Raw genomic sequence first — 20,548 nt, forward strand, 5'->3', positions numbered from 1 at the left:
TTACTTTTGACTGAAATTATTCACATAACTAGTTTGATTCTTTAATTCATTTCATCTGTATAGGCATAGTCTAAGTGATTTTCCCTAAACATACTTAACTAGGCATTAAATTGAAATTTAACAGGATCATTATTAAGGTTAAATAGATACTTTAATGATTTCTTAAAAGACATTTATGAGTATATAAAGCAATATATCCAGTATGCAGTTGTAAATCCTCAACAAATACCTAAATTAGTAATATATTATTTAAGAAATATAATTAAATTCATGAAGATATAGAGACATGGTTTATTTGGGGGACCTGAGCTGTGCAACAACTAAACACTTGCATACTTACTGATCAATTGTCTGTGATGAGTATAATGTAAGTATAATACATTTATATATCAATTCCTTTTAAAATTAATATCATATGGAATTTAATCAAATTACTTTTGGAATTTTCCATTTACATTTATATCACCTATAATTTTCTTTGACTTCTCACTTATCTTCAAATGGTCTGCTGTGTCATTATTAATAAATTAAGATGTGTCCACAGGGATGGAATAATTTGAAAATAACATCATAAATAAATGAGAAAGGCTGGTAAATATGTGAATAAATAGATAATATACTAATAACAGAAAGAACTCTGGAAAATTCCCCCAAACTCAGAAACTAAATGATGTTACTAAACAATACATCAAAGAAGAAATCAAAAGTGAAATTACAGAGTATACTGAACCAAATGAAATTAAAAATTAACATTAAAAAATTAACATAAAATTTGTGAAATGTAGCTTTAGTTATAAAATAATGAATATTTTATTAATAATTGATAATTTAAACAAAATTATCAATGGATATTAGACAAGAAGAAAGGTCTCAAGTCAATGATCTCATCTTATAACATAGACAAACTAAATTCAGATAAAATAATACAGTGTAAGTAAGTAAAAGTAAAAGTCAACCAGGAATCAAAATAGTAAGCAAAAAAGAGAAAGAAAACTCATGAGATGAATACCTAGTTCTTTGAGAAGATCAATTAAACTGATAAACCTCTAGCCAGATTGATCAGTGAAAATGAGAGAACCTACGAATTGCCAAAATCAGGAATGAGAGAGGTGATATCATTAAAGATTCTAGAGTTAAAAAAAGGATAATAATGACATCTTATGAAGAAAGAAAGCTTATTTGTAGTTGCTAGCAGATGAGCAATGAGGTTGAGAGGAACAAGAATGAGAGTATATCAGAGCTTGCACAGACTTTGGGGTTGATGATTATGTTCATTATCTTGATTGCCATGGTTTTCCAGTTTTAGTCATTTATTAAATTATACATTTTAAATACATACAGCCTATTTTATGTCAATTATTCCTCAATACGTCTGTTTTAAAAACTAAGAGATAAAAGATCATGAAGAAATCCAGAAAGTAAAGGGGATGAGGTTGTATACAGAAAGGGAAATTAGTATATAAGTATAAAGTTTAGGAATACCTAAGGACACAGGGCTTCCCTGGTGGCTCAGAGGTTAAAGCATCTGCCTGCAATGTGGGAGACCTGGGTTCAATCCCTGGGTCGGGAAAGATCCTCTGGAGAAGGAAATGGAAACCCACTCCAGTACTCTTGCCTAGAGAATCCCATAGACAGAGGAGCCTGGTGGGCTACAGTCCATGGGGTTGCAAAGAGTTGGACATGACTGAGTGACTTCACTTTCACTTTCAAGGACAGGAAAAGGAATGAAAGAAGAGTCTGAGCATGCAGGTGGCAAATGTAGTGATCACAGTAAATTTGTTGTGCTAATGAAAAGAGATGAATATAATTTTTTTTAAAGTTCTTTTAAGGTCCTCATGGAACTATCTCTGGGAAATGAATAGTTTATATTGGTTTGTGGAAATATAGCTATGTGGCACATGAATGCATAACTCTTTTGCCATTTGACCTGTGTAAGGATATAAGATTTTAAACTGTATGCATGCATGCTCAGTCACTCAGTGGTTCAGACTCTTTCAGACTCACAGATTTAGAGACTGAACTTATGGTTACCAGAGGGTAAGGGAGGAGGGAGGGATAGATTGGGAGTTTGACTGAGATGTACACACTGTTATTTTTAAAGCAGGTAACACACAAGGACCTACAGTATAGCACAGGAAACTGGCTATACTCTGTAATAACCTAAATGGGAAAATAATTTAAAAATGAATAGATACATGTGTATTACAACTGAAAAACTTTGTTGTACACCTGAAACTAACACAACACTGTTAGTTAACTATACGCCAATACAAAATAAAAAATTAAAAAACTAAAGCTTCTCTAACAGAGTCTTCATCTTTTCCAAGTTTATCCTTTCTTGAGTCCTACCTCTCATTCCTCAGGTACATATTTCAGTTTCCTTATACTTACAGTTACTATTTTAGCAGATTTTCACAGTTTTTTTAATCTCAATTTCCCTGTTTAACTTACTGTGTAATTTCTAATTTTTGATTTGATTTAAATTGATATGAATGGTTAGATAGTGAACCCAGTAAAGGAGTATGAAGGAAGATACTTTAAACTAAGTTCAAATAAGGATAGGGCTCTTATCCTCAGTTCAGTTCAGTCACTCAGTCGTATCTGACTCTTTGCAACCCCATGGACCACAGCACCCCAGGCCTTGCTGTCCATCACCAACTCCCGGAGTCTACCCAAACCCATATCCATCGAGTCAGTGATACCATCCAACCATCTCATCCTCTGTCATCCCCTTCTCCTCCCGCCTTCAATCTTTCCCAGCATCAGGGTCTTTTCAAATGAGTCAGTTCTTCACATCAGGTGGTCAAAGTATTGGAGTTTCAGCTTTAGCATCAGTCCTTCCAATGAACACTCAGGACTGATCTCCTTTAGGATGGGCTGGTTGGATCTTCTTGCAGTCCAAGGGACTCTCAAGAGTCTTCTCCAACATCACAGTTCAAAAGCATCAATTCTTTGGCGCTCAGCTTTCTTTATGGTCCAATTCTCACATCCATACATGACTACTGGAAAAACCAAAGCCTTGACTAGACAGACCTTTGTTGTCAAAGTAATGTCTCTGCTTTTAAAATATGCTGTCTAGGTTGGTCATAACTTCCCTTCCAAGGAGTAAGCCTCTTATCCTCAGAGAGATTAAATAAGGCTCTTCTTTCTATCAACTATGCCTGAAAGATATCGGCCAATGGGAAAAACAATTATGGCAGAGAGAATTCAAAGATATGTGTTATGTACTAATTAAAGGAGTTACCAAATGATGTTTTAGAAGAAAAATGTTTGTTTCCAATTGCCCATTGCTAGTAAATAGAAATATAACTGACTTTTTGTACATTGACCTCTTATTCTGTGATCTTACTAAACTCACTCACTAGTTCTGTGATATTTTTTGTAGATTGGTATTTTCTACATAATCATGTTGTCTGCAATTAGGGGGTGTTATTTCTTTTTTTCCTATATATATGACTTTTTAATTTTATTTCTCTTATTTCACTAGGTAGGATATCTAGTACTATGATAGATAGGAATGATAAAAGCAGATATTTTTTCTTGCTATCAATTTTAGAGAGAAGGAATCTAGTCTCTCACCATTAAACATGTTGTTAGCTGTTGGTTGCAATTTATTTTAAGATGCTCTTTATCAGGTTGAAAAAGTTCTTACTATTCTTACTTGGAGATTCTCATCTGAGTGGATGTTGGGTTTTGCCAATTGCCTTTTCTATGTCTATTTAGAAGATTACATGCCTATATGGTGGATTACATTTTTATTATTTACATGGTAAACCAAGTTTTATTCCTATGATAAATCCCAAATGGTGATAAGTATTATATATTTCTGTATATTGTTAGATTTTCTAAATATTTGTTTAGAAATTTGCCCTTATGTAGTCTGATATGTAATATCAGGTTAATACTGACCTCAGAATTAATTGGGAATTCCCTTTTCTTCCATTCTCTGAAAAGATTGTATATACTTCAGTCCTTTTGACTCTTTGTGACCTTAAGGACTGTAGCCAGCTGGTTTCCTCTGTCTATGAGATTCTCCAGGGAAGGATCCTGTAGCGGGTTGCCATTATCTACTCCAGGAGATTTTCCTGACTCAGGGATGGAACCCGTGTCTCTTAGTTTCCTGCATTGGTAGGTAGGTTCTTTATCTTTAGCGCCACCTAAGAAGTTCTAATTTATTAAATTATATTATTTGAGGAATCTATAGTGATGTTCTCTCTCTCGTTCCTGACTTTGTTAATGCCTATCTTTCCTCATTTCTTTCTTTTTTTTTTTTTTTTCGTCAGTCTACTAGGGAACTTTTATTGATATTCTCAAACAACTTTCACTTTCAGTGACTTCCTCGACTTTTCTCACTTAATTGATTTTGTATTTTGATATTATTTCTTTTTATACTTATCTGCATTTAACTTTCTTTTATCTTTAGAATATCTTAACATGCAAATAGGTTATTATATATATTTTCTTTTCTGTTATAGGCCTGTGCTACTAGTTTTCTTCTACATACTGCTTCAGTAAGCATCCCTTAAATCTTTTTATCTTGAATTCTTTTAAACAATTGAAGCATGCTTTATATTCCAAAATATATCTATTTTGGTAAAAGTTTCACGTATCCATGAAAAGAATGTGAGTACTCTGCTTGAGTGAAAATCTATAAAGTCAATTAGTTTAATTTTGGTAATCGTAATGATCAAATTTTCTATATCCTTACTGATTTTGCTTATGTGGCCTACTATTGAGAGAAGAATATCAAAATCTGTCCTTATAATAGTAGATTTGGATTTTCCTCCTTTCAATTCTACCAATTTTGATGCATATATTTTGATTTCATATATTTTGAATTTTATATGCATAAATATTAAAAAACTTTATAACCCCTGGAATAATTAACTTATTACAATTATAAAATAATCTTTTTATTTTGGGTAATATTCCTTGCTTATAATCACGTTGTGTGATGCTAAGATCAACCTTTTATAATTAGTGTTCAGTTCAGTTCAGTTGCTCAGTTGTGTCTGACTCTTTGCTACTCCATGGACTACAGTACGCCAGGCTTCCCCTTCCATCACCAAATCCTGGTACTTACTCAAACTCATGTCCATCGAGTAGTGATGCCATCCAACCATCTCATCCTCTGTCATCCCCTTCTGCTCCCGCATTCAATCTTTCCCAGCATCAGGTTTTTTACCAATGAGTCAGTTCTTTAGATCTTAGGTAGCCAAAGCATTTAAGTTTCACCTTCAGCATCAGTCCTTCCAATGAATATTCAGGACTGATTTCCTTTAGGACTGACTGGCTGGATCTCCTTGCAGTTTAGGCACGCTCAAGAGTCTTCTCCAACACCACAGTTCAAAATAATCAATTCTTCTGCACTCAGCTTTCTTTATAGCCCAACTCTCACATCCATATATGTCAAAGGGAAAAACCATAGCTTTGACTAGACGGACATTCATTGGCAAAATAATCTCTGCTTTTTAGGTTGGTCATAGCTTTTCTTCCAAGGAGCAAGTGTCTTTTAATTTCATGGCTGCAGTCACCATATGCAGTGACTTTGGAGCCCCAAAAAAACAGTATCTCACAGATTCCATTGTTTCCCCATTTATTTGACATGAAGTGATGGAACACCCCCCCAAAAAAAAAAAAAAGTTGGCTTAATGTCAGGAAGCATTTAACAGGAGGCTTCCTGTGTGCTGTTTTGGATCTGTCAGGAATCCTCTGTTCCTTATTAATTCCTGAATATTCAGGAATTAAGAGGATAGGCTGAGGGATCCAGGCATTTCCTTCATTAGTTTTTCAATACGGTGATAAGTACCCTCTTTCTACTTGTGAACCATATGGTAAAAGTGATTCTTTACAACTTTCTCTCTCTTTAATATGGATCACCTATGTTTTGTGAGTCTGGAATTTTAATCTTTATCTGAGAATAACTACCTTGTAAGACAGTATATATGCCCATACCATGTTGATTAAAACACCTCTGCTCCATCAGAGCCTTGGTCCCTGTGTCTTGCTTTCTTTCACTCTCTCTTTCTCACTCTCCCTTTTTCAGGCTAATTCCCTGGAGCATAGAGGCCCTCTGGGTTCACTTTCCTGCCCAGGCTTCTAAGACCTTCTCAAGAAGGCGCTCTGTGCCTTCACCCCTCTCAAGAGTGTGCCTGAGGCCTTCATGAACAGAGCAAGCCCTGTGTTAGGGACTTTATTGGTTTTCTGCATAAACCAAGGAATATAAGCCTCTTTCTCTCTCCTTTACTTTCTTATCATTGACTCTGGACCAGCAGGTTCTGGTCCATTAAAGGACCTCAACAAGTGGCACCTGACAAATTATATGCTCTTATTCAAGTTATTTGCCTACATCCTTATACCATTAATATAGTCACTGACTCTATATATCCTGTTTTTGTGTTAAAAAATATAGAAACCTCCACCATAAACTCCAATCAACCTATTATTCAACAACTCTTTTTCGAACTACAATCTGTTGTTAGAAATGGCGATTCTTCCATTTATATTACACACATTCGAGCACATTCTTGTCTTCCAGGCCCCATGACTTACAGTAATGAGCAAGCTGATAAACTGGTTTCTTTTGCTACTCCAGAGGAACAGCATGCTCTGTTGCATAACAATGCTGGCTCTCTACAACAGCTATGGAAATTCCCATACCACCAGGCTAAAGAAATTATTAGTAATTGCTCTACTTGTAGACCTCTACATCTTTGACCCATCCCACAGGGTATTAATCCTCATGGTTTGCAAACTAATGAACTATGGCAAATGGATGTAACTCATTGCCCTGAACTCTCTCCATCTTCTTTCTTGAATGTCTGTATCAACACTAATTCTTCTTTTATTTGGGCCACACCTCTTCGCGGTGAGGCTACACAACATGTTATAACTCACTTATTAGCTTGTTTTGCTGTAATGGGAACTCCTAGTTTTATAAAAACAGACAATGGCCCTGCCTATATTTCTAGACACTTTAAACAATTTTTACTATCTTTTTATATTAAACATATTACAGGTATTCCTTATAACCCACAGGCACAAGGCATAGTTGAACAAGGACATCACACACTAAAGTTACAAATAAAAAAATTTAAAAAGGGGGAATAAAGTAGTGACAGGAACACTACTGTCTTCCTTACCTAAAGCAGACTTTACTAGATTCCAACATAAGATATTTTCTAAACCTGTAACTATTGTTAATACAGCTTTATTTGTTTAAAATTTTTTAAACTTACCACAGGGAGATATCTTAATGAGAGCAGAAACTCATTTCAAGGAATTGAAGGACACTTCTCTTCCTCTGCCCATTTGGTACCAAGATAGGTTAGCGAAACAATGGAAATCTGGGAAACTAATCTTACAAGGAAAGGGGTATGCTTGTATTTCCCCAGATTCAATGAACTCACATGGCTTCCTCTTTGGAAGATTCGACCCAAGGGGGGCCCCTGCCTTGAAAATGGAGACGGGACAACAAGGACCCCAGGAGGAAGAAATTCTAATACAGGCCATGGTGGCTCTAAAGATCTATAGGAAGCACCGCCCTCAGTGGCATCACCCTTATGATCTCCCCACTTGAGGACAAATAAAAACCCTTACTAATCAAGCTGAAAATTTGGTCTCTCAACAGGGACTGCCTCAGAGTCCTGAATACATTCTGGCAATGCCCAGCCTTTTGGCCTGTACTTCCCCTGACTTGAGCTTGGACTAATACCCAGCCCCCTTCTATTGCAGGTCGTAGAATGGACAAGAAAAGACCAACCGTATCAACCAATTACTCTACCCATATGCCCCCTCCCTGGAACGTGAATGGGCCTTCACACCCTGGGGAGGAGGGAAAACTAATTAACATTTCTTTAGGCTATGAAGTCCTTCCCTTGTTCATGGGCCCAGCAGAATTGAGCATAAAAGTCAGCTGACAAACTTGGGCTTTCACTCTGCCTCCCCAAAAGGATTTTTGGATGTTGCTTAGAATATTTACTGCCCTTTCTTTGTCTGTGAACCATGTTTATACTACTGAGACTTTAGGGAAAGAATTAGGGAAAGAACAAAGAACATTATACAAAGGGTTTACTTATAAAAACTTTACATATACTCCTGTTCAGTGGGACAAATGTCAAACCAAATCAAGAAAATTAATGTTTGTGGTAATCATACAATTATTGATTGGGGACCCCGTGGTATGTGATTATCTGACTGGGCAGATGATATTAACAACACTGTGTGATATGGAAGGTCATTGACACTACAGTGGAACATTACTATGACAAAGGACTTCTTGGGTGGCTTGACAGTGGATTAGTCCCACCTCCTTCTAGGATCATCCTCGGTAAACAGAGTGGGCCTGAACAATGGGACATTTGGAAACTTGCTGCGAGCACCAAAAAACTTGGAACTTGGACTGGACATTTTACAGGGACCAGTCGTGGTCATAGTAACTATTTCTATAATCAGTCATATTTTATCCAGGCCTATGTAGAAGGGGACGACAGAGGATGAGACGGCTGGATGACATCACTGACTCGATGGACGTGAGTCTGAGTGAACTCCGGGAGTTGGTGATGGACAGGGAGGCCTGGCGTGCTGCGATTCATGGGGTCGCAAAGAGTCGGACACGACTGAGTGACTGATCTGATCTGATGTCCCAATTCCTTTTGTTATAGCCATAGGAAACTTACAATAAGACTTTATGTTCTGTAACTTGTATTAATTGTAAACTATATACTTGTCTTAATTCCTTTATCTCTTTAAGAAATGATTCCCTTTTGATTCTTCGATCTCAACGTAATTTGCGGTTACCAGTAAATCTCCAACAACCCTGGAAAGAAGGTCCCATGGCTGGACTTGTTTCCAGATTACTTTAATTTTGTGCTACTCTTGATTCATTTTAATCATAATGCCTACAAATCAAATTTCATTTTACAAATATAATAAAATAGGGGGAATTGTCAGGAGGCATTTAACAGGAGGCTTCCTGTGTGCTGTTTTGGATCTGTCAGGAATCCTCTGTTCCTTTTTAATTCCTGAATATTCAGGAATTAAGAGGAGACACAAGCCTCTCCCAGGGCTGAGGGATCCAGGCATTTCCTTCATTAGTTTTTCAGTACGGTGATAAGTACCCTCCTTCCTTCTTGTGAACCATACAGTAAAAGTGATTCTTTACAACTCTCTCTCTCTTTAATATGGATCACCTATGTTTTGTAAGTCTGGAATTTTAATCTTTATCTGAGAATAACTACCTTGTAAGACAGTATACATGCCCACACCATGTTGGTTAAAACACCTCTGCTCCATCAGAGCTTTGGTTCCCGTGTTTTGCTTTCTTTCACTCTCTCTCTTTCTCTCTCTCTCTTTTTCAGGCTAATTCTCTGGAGTGTAGAGGCCCTCTGGGTTCACTTTCCTGCCCAGGCTTCTAAGACCCTCTCGAGAGGGCGCTCTGTGCCTTCACCCCCCTTGAGAGGGCGCCAGAGGCCTTCGTGAACAGAGCAAGCCCTGTGTTAGGGACTTTATTGGTTTTTCTGCATAAACCAAGGAATATCAGCTTCTTTCTCTCTCCTTTACTTTCTTATCATTATCTCCGGACCACTAGGTTCCAGTCCAATAAAGGACCTCAACAGCCTAAATCTCAATATTCAGAAAACTAAGGTCATGGCATCTGGTCCCATCACTTCATGGCAAACAGATGCTGAAACAGTGGAAACAGTGATAGACTTTATTTTTTTGGACTCCAAAATAACTCTAGATGGTGACTGAAGCCATGAAATTAAAAGACACTTGCTCCTTGGAAGAAAAGTTATGACCAACCTAGAAAGCATATTAAAAAGCAGAGACATTACTTTTCACAAAGGTCCATCTAGTCAAAGCTATGGTTTTTCCAGTAGTCATGTATGGATGTGAGAGTTGGACTATAAAGAAAGCTGAGTGCCGAAGAATTGGTGCTTTTGAACTTGGTGTTGGAGTAGTCTCTTGAGAGTCCCTTGGACTGTAAGGAGATCCTACCAGTCCATCCTAAAGAAAATCAGTCCTGAATATTCATTGGAGGGACTGATGCTGAAGTTGAAACTCCAATACTTTGGCCACCTGATGCGAAGAGGTGACTCATTGGAAAAGACCCTGATGCTGGGAAAGATTGAAGTCACGAGGAGAAGGGGACAGCAGAGGATGAGATAGTTGGATGGCATCACTGACTCAATGGACATGAGTTTGAGTAACCTCTGGGAGTTGGCAGTGGACAGGGAGGCCTGGCGTGCTACAGTCCATGATGTCACAAAGAGTAGAACACAACTGAGCAACTGAACTGAACTGAACTGATGGGACCAGATGCCATGATCTTAATTTTCTGAGAGTTGAGTTTTAAGCCAGATTTTTCACTATCCTCTTTCTCTTTCATCAAGAAGTTCTTTAGTTTCTCTTTGCTTTCTGTGCTAAGGTTGGTGCCATCTTCTTATCTGAGGTTATTGGTATTTCTCTTGGCAATCTTGATTCCAGCTTGTGCTTCATCCAGCCTGGCATTTTGCATGTATTCTGCATATAAGTTAAATAAATAGGGTGACAATTTACAGCCTTGACATACTCCTTTCCAGATTTTAGAACCAGTCTGTTGTTCCATTTATAGTTCTAACTGTTGCTTCTTTACCTGCATACAGATTTCTCAGGAGGCAAGTAAGGTGCTCTGGTGTTCCCATTTCTAAGAATTTTCCACAGTTTGTTGTGATCCACCCAGTCAAAGGCTTTGGCCTACTCAATAAAGCAGAAGTAGATGTTTTCCTGGAACTCTCTTGCTTTCTCAATGATCCAGTTGATGTTGGCAATTTGATCTCTGGTTCCTCTGCCTTTTCTATATCCTGCTTGAACATCTGGAAGTTCATGGTTCACATACTGTTGAAGCATGGTTTAGAGAATGTTGAGCATTTATTTGCTAGTGTGTGAGATGAGTGCAATTGTGTGGTAAGTTTGAGCATTCTTTGGCATTGTCTTTCTTTGGGATTGGAATGAAAATTGACCTTTTCCAGTCCTGTGGCCACTGCTGAGTTTTCCAAATTTGCTGGCATATTGAGTACAGCTTTTCACAGCATCATCTTTCAGGATCTGAAATAGCTCAACTGGAATTCCATCACCTCTGCTAGCTTTGTTCGGAGTGATGCTTCCTAAAGCCCACTTGATTTTGCCTTCCAGGATGTCTAGCTCTGGGTGAGTGATCACACCATCATGGTTATCTGGGTTGTGAAGACATTTTCTGTATAGTTCCCCTCTGTATTCTTGCTACCTCTTCTTAATATCTTCTGCTTCTGTTAGGTCCACACCATTTCTGTCCTCTATTGTGCTTATCTTTGCATGAAATGTTCCCTTGGTATTACTAATTTTCTTGACGAGATCTCTATTCTTTCCCATTCTATTCTTTCCCTCTATTTCTCTGCACTAATCACTGAGGAAGCCTTTCTCATCTCTCCTTGCTATTCTTTGGAACTCTGCATTCAAATGGGTATATCTTTCCTTTTATCCTTTGCCTTTTGCTTCTCTTCTTTTCTCAGCTATTTGTAAGGCCTCCTTAGAAAACCATTTTTCCATTTTGCATTTCTTTTTTTGGGATGGTCTTGATCACTGCCTCCTGTACAATGTCACAAACCTCCTTCCATAATACTTCAGGCACTCTCTCTATCAGATCTAATCCCTTGAACCTACTTGTCACTTCCACTGTATAATCATAAGGGATTTGATTTAGATCATCCCTGAATGGTCTAGTGGTTTTCCCTACTTTCTTCAATTTACGTCTATATTTGGCAATAAAGACTTCATGATCTGAGCCACAGTTAGTTCCCAGTCCTTTTTTTTGCTGACAGTATAGACTTTTCCATCTTCAGCTACAAGGAATATAATCAATCTGATTTTGGTACTGATCATCTGGTGATGTCCGTGTGTCGAGTCTTCTCTTGTGTTGTCGCAAGAGGGTGCTTGCTATGACCAGTTCGTTCTCTTGGAAAAATTCCATTAGTCTTTACTCTGCCATTTTGTACTCCAAGGCCAAATTTGCCTGTTACTCCAAGTAGCTCCTGACTTCCTACTTTTGCATTCCAGTCCCTTATAATGAAAAGGATATCTTTTTGGGGCATTAGTTCTAGAAGGTCTTGTAGGTCTTCACAGAACCATTCAACTTCAGCTTCTTCAGCATTACTGGTTGGACCACAGACTTGCATTACTGTGATACAAATGGTTTGCCTTGGAAATGAACAGAGGTCATTCTGTCATTTTTGAGATTGCATCCAAGTACTGCATTCCAGACTATTTTGTTGACTATGAGGGCTACTCCATTTCTTCTAAGGAAAAGTGTTACCATAACTAGTGTTACATTATTAGTGTTACCATAGTATATCTATTTTCCATATGTATCTTTCAATTTATGTGTATTTACGTCTAAGATACATTTCTTACAGACAACATATAAGTTATCTTAGATTTATGTAACTCAGAATTCTTACCATCATATTTGAATTATACCTTTAGTGTCAATAGATTACTTTGGAAAGAAAAATAGATTATTTTTTGTTTGTGCTTATATCAATTTTGCATATTTTTCTTTAATTGTGTATTAGCTTTAATTTTTTTAAATGTATATGCTACAAATATATGTATATTTCCTATATAGATGATATAATTATTTTATATATATATTTTATTTGTCATCTTAAATGTTTTTTCAGTTAAGGCAGTATGCTAATATATCATGAATTAATTTGAATTTTTTCAACTCAAGAAATTATATAAATAAAAAAATATTTTTGTGTTTAAACAAATAATTAACAATTTAAAAATGAAATGGAGCCTTGAGTACTTTCCAATTTATTCCTAAGTCTTTCTAGGTACCTGTAGGTAAGAAGTTTTCCATTTTTTGCCTTTAATTCAATAAAATAAAATTGACTGGTTATTCTATATTAATTAAACTTATAGTATTGTGTATAAATTCACATTTGGAAGCATTCTACATACTTCCATTTACTTGAGAGTTTCCAATGCTTATCTCAATGTTCATGGCCTACATTGAAACTAAAGAATTTCTCATTGATCTCAAGTTTCTGAAATGATAGGATGTAGCAACTGAGCTCTGCAAAGAAGATATAATCTTTGCAATACATAATATATAGCTATATACTCTCCATTACACAGTATTCAAAAGTGGCATGGAACCACATTTACTAAATAGAAGCCACAAACTATATATCTGTGTTATGTTCTGTGGTGCCTACCCCTACCCTCTGTTTCTTATAACTGGTTTGGAATATTGAGAACTTTCAGAAAAATAAGGAGAAGGAGGAGGAGAAGGAGAAAGACATAAAGCTTGAGAACCATGTCATTTCCCATCTTTGAACATATCACTCTCCATTGCCACTGAGCACCAGCTGATCACTTTCAACATCAATGCATTTGTTTCCTCTCCATAAGGACAGTCTATGTGGTGTCATTTGTATTCACCTCGGGCAGACACAGAGCCTCTGCTCATTTCATCAAAGAACTATTTATGAGGCTGTAAAAAAGATGAGTTTCTCCGAATAGTCTCCAAATTAAACTTTTTAAAGTTTAATGTTGGCACACAAGAATAATTACAGTTATAAACCATTAAACATTTAGAAGAAATTTATAGGATTGGAGGGAGAAAATTTACAGCTGTGGCCTAATACAATAAATTTCCTCTGTAAAAGCAGAACCACAGAAACATTTCTATTCTGGACTCCAGAGAAAGAAAATGCTTTATTAACATTACCCAAACATGGAGGCACTATTTTTGGACATTATTTATACAGAAAGATGAATACCTTTTAAAGATATAGTTAATTAACCTTATAAGCCAAAGTCAATTTTTTTTAATGTCAGTAAATAGAGTGCACTGAACTCATTTATAAGATTAGACTATATATAAAACTCCCTTATACTGGAAAACAATCCAGTGCCTTAGAGTATTTTTTATTTTTTCTAATAGTTATTATACAGCAACTATTACATTCCTGGCTGGGTTGGCGATGGTGGTAGGGCATCTCTATGGAGTTCAATCATGATGTTTAAAAACAGAATTACCCAGCCCCGCAACTGCAGCTCAGTTTCTAGGAGACGTCCTCCTCTGAAATTCTAATAGGTCTTCATAATGCAGACACGCTTGTTTTTTACTGTTTGCTTAAATAAGGACTGTGTTCTGGTGGCCCATTAATGTGATGAAGTAGAGACGTCAGGAAACCACTCAGTCATTGTGAGAAAATATCTGGTTATCCAACTGATTGTCTATTCGCTTAATAATAACCCACTGCTTAGCACTCATGCTACTTTACTGTCATGTTACTTAGCCAAACATTCATGTCTTCCTGTTTAACTATTTTTTTGTGACCTTCAGTAGGATTTAAAACTGTTTTTCCAACAGATTGTGTATATTTCTTATTGATTCCTAGGTTTTGTGTTTTTTTTTTTTTTTACTTGTATAAATAATTTGTTTCATTAATTTTATTACCTCACTGGCTGTTGTTACCCACCTCTTTATTGAACTATCATATCACTTGCTGTTTTAATTAAGTCTCTTGGGTACTTGAGGTAAATGGTAATACGATGTGTAAATAAGAATAATTTTATTCCCCCTAATTTTTACTCCTCATTTCTTTTAAATACTTATAGAAGACTCTTAAATGATTGTAGTGATAAAGGAGATCCTTATGCTTTTCCTTAACTTTATTGGAGAAAGTTTCAGAGTTTGGTCATTAGATTTGTTGCTAACATTGTGTTGGTTGAAATAAGTGAGTAAGCAGATAGCTCAAATTATGCTTACAAGTTATTTTTTTGAGGAAGTTTTAACATTGCAAGGAGAAATATCAATAACCTCTGATATGCAGATGACACCACCCTATGGCAGAAAGTGAAGAAGATCTAAAGAGCCTTTTGATGAAAGTGAAGGAGGAGAGTGAAAAAGTTGGCTTAAAGCTCAACATTCAGAAAATGAAGATCATGGCATCCGGTTCCATCACTTCATGCAAATAGATGGGGAAAGAGTGGAAACAGTGGCTGCTTTATATTTTTTGGGCTCCAAAATCACTGCAGATGGTTACTGCAGCCATGAAATTAAAAGATGCTTACTCCTTGGAAGGAAAGTTATGACAAACCTAGACAGCATATTAAAAAGCAGAGACATTACTTTGACAAAGGTCTGTCTAGTCAAGGCTATGGTTTTTCCAGTGGTCATGTAAAGATGTGAGACTTGGACTACAAAGAAAGCTGAGCGCTGAAGAATTGATGCTTTTGAACTGTGGTGTTGGAGAATACTCTTGAGAGTCCCTTGGACTGCAAGGATATCCAATGAGTCCATCCTAAAGGTTCATTGGAAGGACTGATGTTGAAGCTGAGACTCCAATACTTTGGCCACCTGATGCGAAGAGCTGACTCATTTGCAAAGACCCTGATGCTGGGAAAGATTGAGGGCAGGAGGAGAAGGAAATGACAGAGGATGAGATGGTTGGATGGCATCACTGACTCAATGGACATGGGTTTGGGTGGACTCTGGGAGTTGGTGATGGACAGGGAGGTCTGGCGTGCTGAGGTTCATGGGGTCACAAAGAGTCGGACATGACTGAGTGATTGAAATGAACTTAGGAAGTATGTGTTTCATCACTGAGTTTTTAGAATCTAAGAAGACAATACACTTTCCTAAAATTTTGGTCTACTACTGTAGAGAATTATGTTAACAGATTGATTAATAGACAAATCCTTATCTTGCTGGAATAAGCCATAACTTGACTGTGCTAATTATTATTTTGATATTTGGCTGGATGATTTGATAAAATTTTATTAAAATACAAGAATATTTCATTCTTTCTAAGAATGATGATTCAGTAATGACTCTTGGAAATAATACTAAAGAAGATAAATAAAAGCATAAATATTTATCAAACTTACATGGGTGGCAAGTCAATCAATGAGTTAACTTTATAATCTATTTATTTGTGTTTTTACAAAGCCAAAAATAACTATGAAAATTAAATGTGAGTTTTTAGCAAGTGACCATGCTTACTACTACATTTTTGAAAATGATTATCTAATTATATGATATTTTACAAATTAGTCTTTTACTATGATAGACAACAGACTGGTTCCAAATAGGAAAAGGAGTTCATCAAGGCTGTATATTGTCACCCTGTTTATTTAACTTATATGCAGAGTACATCATGAGAAATGCTGGACTGGAGGAAGCACAAGCTGCAGTCAAGATTGCCGGGAAAAATATCAATAACCTCAGATATGCAGATGACACCACCCTTATGGCAGAAAGTGAAGAGGAACTCAAAAGCCTCTTGATGAAAGTGAAAGTGGAGAGTGAAAAAGTTGGCTTACAGCTCAACATTCAGAAAACGAAGATCATGGCATCCGGTCCCATCACTTCATGGGAAATAGATGGGGAAACAGTGGAAACAGTGTCAGACTTCCTTTTTCTGGGCTCCAAAATCACTACAGATGGTGACTGCAGCCATGAAATTAAAAGATGCTTACTCCTTGGACGGAGAAGACAATAGCACCCCACTCCAGTACTCTTGCCTGGAAAATCCCATGGATGGAGGAGCCTGGTGGGCTGCAGTTCATGGGGTCGCTAAGAGTCAGACATGACTGAATGACTTCACTTTCACTTTTCACTTTCATGCATTGGAGAAGGAAATGGCAATCCACTCCAGTGTTCTTACCTGGAGAATCCCAGGGATGGGGGAGCCTGGTGGGCTGCCGTCTATGGGGTCGCACAGAGTTGGACACGACTGAAGTGACTTAGCAGTAGCAGCACTCCTTGGAAGGAAAGTTATGACCAACCTAGATAGCATATTCAAAACCAGAGACATTACTTTGCCAACAAAGGTTCGTCTAGTCAAGGCTATGGTTTTTCCTGTGGTCATGTATGGATGTGAGAGTTGGACTGTGAAGAAGGCTGAGTGCCGAAGAATTGATGCTTTTGAACTGTGGTGTTGGAGAAGACTCTTGAGAGTCCCTTGGACTGCAAGGAGATCCAACCAGTCCATTCTGAAGGAGATCAGCCCTGGGATTTCTTTGGAAGGAATGATGCTAAAGCTGAAACTCCAGTACTTTGGCCACCTCATGTGAAGAGTTGATTCACTGGAAAAGACTCTGATGCTGGGAGGGATTAGGGGCAAGAGGAGAAGGGGACGACAAAGGATGAGATGGCTCGATGGCATCACTGACTCGATGGACGTGCGTCCCAGTGAACTCCGGGAGTTGGTGACGGACAGGGAGGCCTGGTGTGCTGCGATTCATAGGGTCGCAAAGAGTCGGACACTACTGAGCGACTGATCTGATCTGATGATAGATATGTTAATAAAGTTATTCCAACCAAAACCTTCACATTGTTGTAATAAACCCTATTTTTACTTCTAGAATGGTGAAATAAGGAACTTAATGGCACTGTCTCCAACAGTGACAACAACAACAACTATTTAACTAGAAATAATTACAACAACAAAAATTTTTTTTAATCTCCAGAAACTATCTAAATGATACATAGCAAATAGGGAAACCGTCACTCACTGAAATCTTCTAAATCTTTGTGAGAAAACATGTGGTTGTGGAATTTGAACCATAGACTACTCCTATGTTTCTCCCCAGATCTGCATATGGAAAATCTGGATGGTTGTGGCAAAAAGGAAGCTCCTTCTCTCTCCAGCTCCTAGTCTAGGGCTGTGATTTCACGCCAAAAGGGAAGGGCACTAGTTTATCTTGTCTTCTTCAACTCCATGTTGCAGACATACTCTTCTGGGTGAGCGCTGACAACAGGACTGATCGTCCCTTCATTGCCACAGGCAATGAAGAGCCTGGGAGAAAGCAGTTAAGAGGGTCTGGTATCTCCATAATACTGACAGAGACAGGCAAAACAGCAGAGCAATCAGAAATATAAGACCCTGATGGGGAAAGGTAAAAGAGACCTCTTGAGATTACATTCAGCCCTGGGAATCATGAAGACTGTGCACATTCACTAGGCTGCACCCAATCTCAGAAGAGGAAGCAACCTTTGGAAAAAATCCCTGTATCTCACACTTATCTATTAACAGAAAACAACTAGCACAGGGGGCTTAACTACAACCTTTAATCAATGTTGGCTGAATATTAGGCTACTCTAACCATGGTACAACTACTAGGAATTTTATTTGTTTAAAAATCAAATAACATGCACCCCATCTGGAAGAGTGTGTGTATGTGCAAGGGTATGCCCTCTTAAAAGTAATCAGAATGGGTACATCCAAGCATCTATTTCTGACTGAATGTTTGCTAAAAACTAACTGTAAAATAGCTTACAAACTACTCACATATACAACATTAAAGAGTAGAAATCTAACTGTGGTAAAGAACCTTCATGTTTCAGGTCAATAGAGTCATTAAACAAAAAAATGAGCAATCAAACAACAATAGCAGTTCCCCATAGGTGTTTGCAGGTGGGAATCAGTCTCCATAGATTTGACATTATCTTAAGATATAATTTACAGCTGAAAAATTATAAGACATGCAAAGTTCTGGAACACATACCACATACAAACAAAACAAAATGAAACCTACAACAGAAACTTTCTGTGGGAACCAGATTTTCAACTTATCAAAGTCAACAGATTACCAAGCAGCTAAGATTAATCTATTCCAAGAACCAAAGCAAACTGTGTATAAAGAATGAAAGGAAATCATGAGGATAATATCTAAACAGTGAATATCAATAGTAAGATAAAGATTATAATAAAGAACTGCATGAAAATTCTAGAGTAAATCAAAATGAAAAATCACTAGATGCTCAGTAGTAGATATGAGCAGAAAAAAAATTTAGCAAACTTGAATAAAGAGTATAGAAATTATCAATCTAAAGAAGAGATAAAAATAAAGTGATATAAATAAAGCCTCAGAAAAAATGTGAGGCATCAGCTTAGATAGTAAATAATCTGCCTGCAATGCAGGAGACACCAGTTTGATCATGGGTCCAGAAGATCCCCTGGAGAAGGTAACGGCAAACCACTCCAGTATTATTGCCTTGAGAATTCCATGGAGAGAGGAGCCTGGTGGGCTAAAGTCCACGGAGTCCATCCCAATGATCTAGACATGACTGAGTGACTATCACTTTCATTAACAACATCGATATATGCATAATGCTAAAAGGAGAAGAGAGAGAAAAAAGGGCAGAAAAAATATTTGAAGAAGTAATGGTTTAAAATATTCTAAATTTGATGAAAAATATTAACCTATACATCCAAAAATATAGTGAACTTCAAGTAAGATAATTACAAAGATATTTGCACGCAGATACATCACAGTCAAATGCTGAAAGCCAAAGATAAAATTTTTTAAAAGCAGGAAGACAACTCATCAACAACTCAGTTGAGAGAGAAACAACTCATATGAAGGAAATCAAGTAAGAGTCATCAGACTTCTTATCAGAAACAGTAGAGACCAGAGAGTTGTGACCAAGTTATCCAAAGTTCTAAAGATAAAACCAAAAACAAATTGCTATTATATCAATGAAATAATCAAAGAAAACTCTTCAGGTTCAAAGTAAGTGAGAGCAGACATAAATTCAAAGTCACATGAAAAAAACAAAGAATGCTAGTTTAAAAAAAAATATGCAGGTAGTTATAAAAGTAATTACATATTTCTTCTCCTTTCTCTAATTAAAAATTTAATATAACAATATGTATATAATTGTTATTGGAGGTGTATATATATATATATATATATATATATACACACACACACACATACATATATATTTTATATCATGTCAATTAATACAAATATATAATAGCCATACAAAAGTAGGCAAGTGGGAGTAAAAGTATACTGCAAGGGAAGGCAATGGCACCCCACTCCAGTACTCTTGCCTGGAAAATCCCATGGATGGAGGAGCCTGGTAGGCTGCAGTCCATGGGGTCACTAAGAGTCGGACACGACTGAGTGACTTCACTTTCACTTTTCACTTTCCTGCATTGGAGAAGGAAATGGCAACCCACTCCAGTGTTCTTGCCTGGAGAATCCCAAGGGACAGGGGAGCCTGGTGGGCTGCTGTCTATGGGGTCGCACAGAGTCAGATACGACTGAAGCAACTTAGCAGCAGCAGCAGCAGCAAGATGGTAACACAAATTTCTACAAAAAATCAAGAGAATTAAAACTGGAGTGATGAAAATGTTCTATATTAGATATGGCAATGCTTGTCCAACTCTAACTTTACTAAAAAAAAACCCTGAGTTGTATGTTTTAAGCAGATTTTTGGAGAAAGTATCATTTGAAATAAATTATTAGTGTAAGAATTATCCCAGAAAGAACATCACGTACAAATAATGAAATATTATACTTATGATCTGAGGCTATTCAGACACAATATATGGTGTGGTAATTGATGAAAAGATGGAGTTTGCAAGCAGGATAATAGACAAGGAAAGGTCAGCCAATGAAAGCTTTTATAATACTAGGATTTTTTTTTTTTTTTTTTTGTCTAACTGGATCTTAATTTGAAAAGACACAGTATATTTCATAGCAGGTCATCTGATAT

The 20,548-nt window shown here is 37.0% G+C and overlaps 1 long non-coding RNA gene across 2 annotated transcripts in view; it reads right to left on the reverse strand.

Moving 5' to 3' along the window:
• LOC123465587 overlaps window positions 1–20,548 on the reverse strand; it is a 280,300-nt gene that overhangs the window by 127,675 nt on the left and 132,077 nt on the right. Inside the window, exon 4 of one of the 2 annotated variants that reach the window (XR_006640855.1) lies at window positions 20,117–20,142. The exons of the other annotated variant lie outside the window; for it this stretch is intronic. This is a non-coding gene — a long non-coding RNA (uncharacterized LOC123465587). Of the gene's footprint in view, window positions 1–20,116; window positions 20,143–20,548 lie in introns of those variants that run through there. 2 annotated transcript variants of the gene reach the window in all.

The sequence above is a fragment of the Bubalus bubalis genome, chromosome 3 (genome assembly GCF_019923935.1).
Source record: "Bubalus bubalis isolate 160015118507 breed Murrah chromosome 3, NDDB_SH_1, whole genome shotgun sequence".
Taxonomy (NCBI): domain Eukaryota; kingdom Metazoa; phylum Chordata; class Mammalia; order Artiodactyla; family Bovidae; genus Bubalus; species Bubalus bubalis.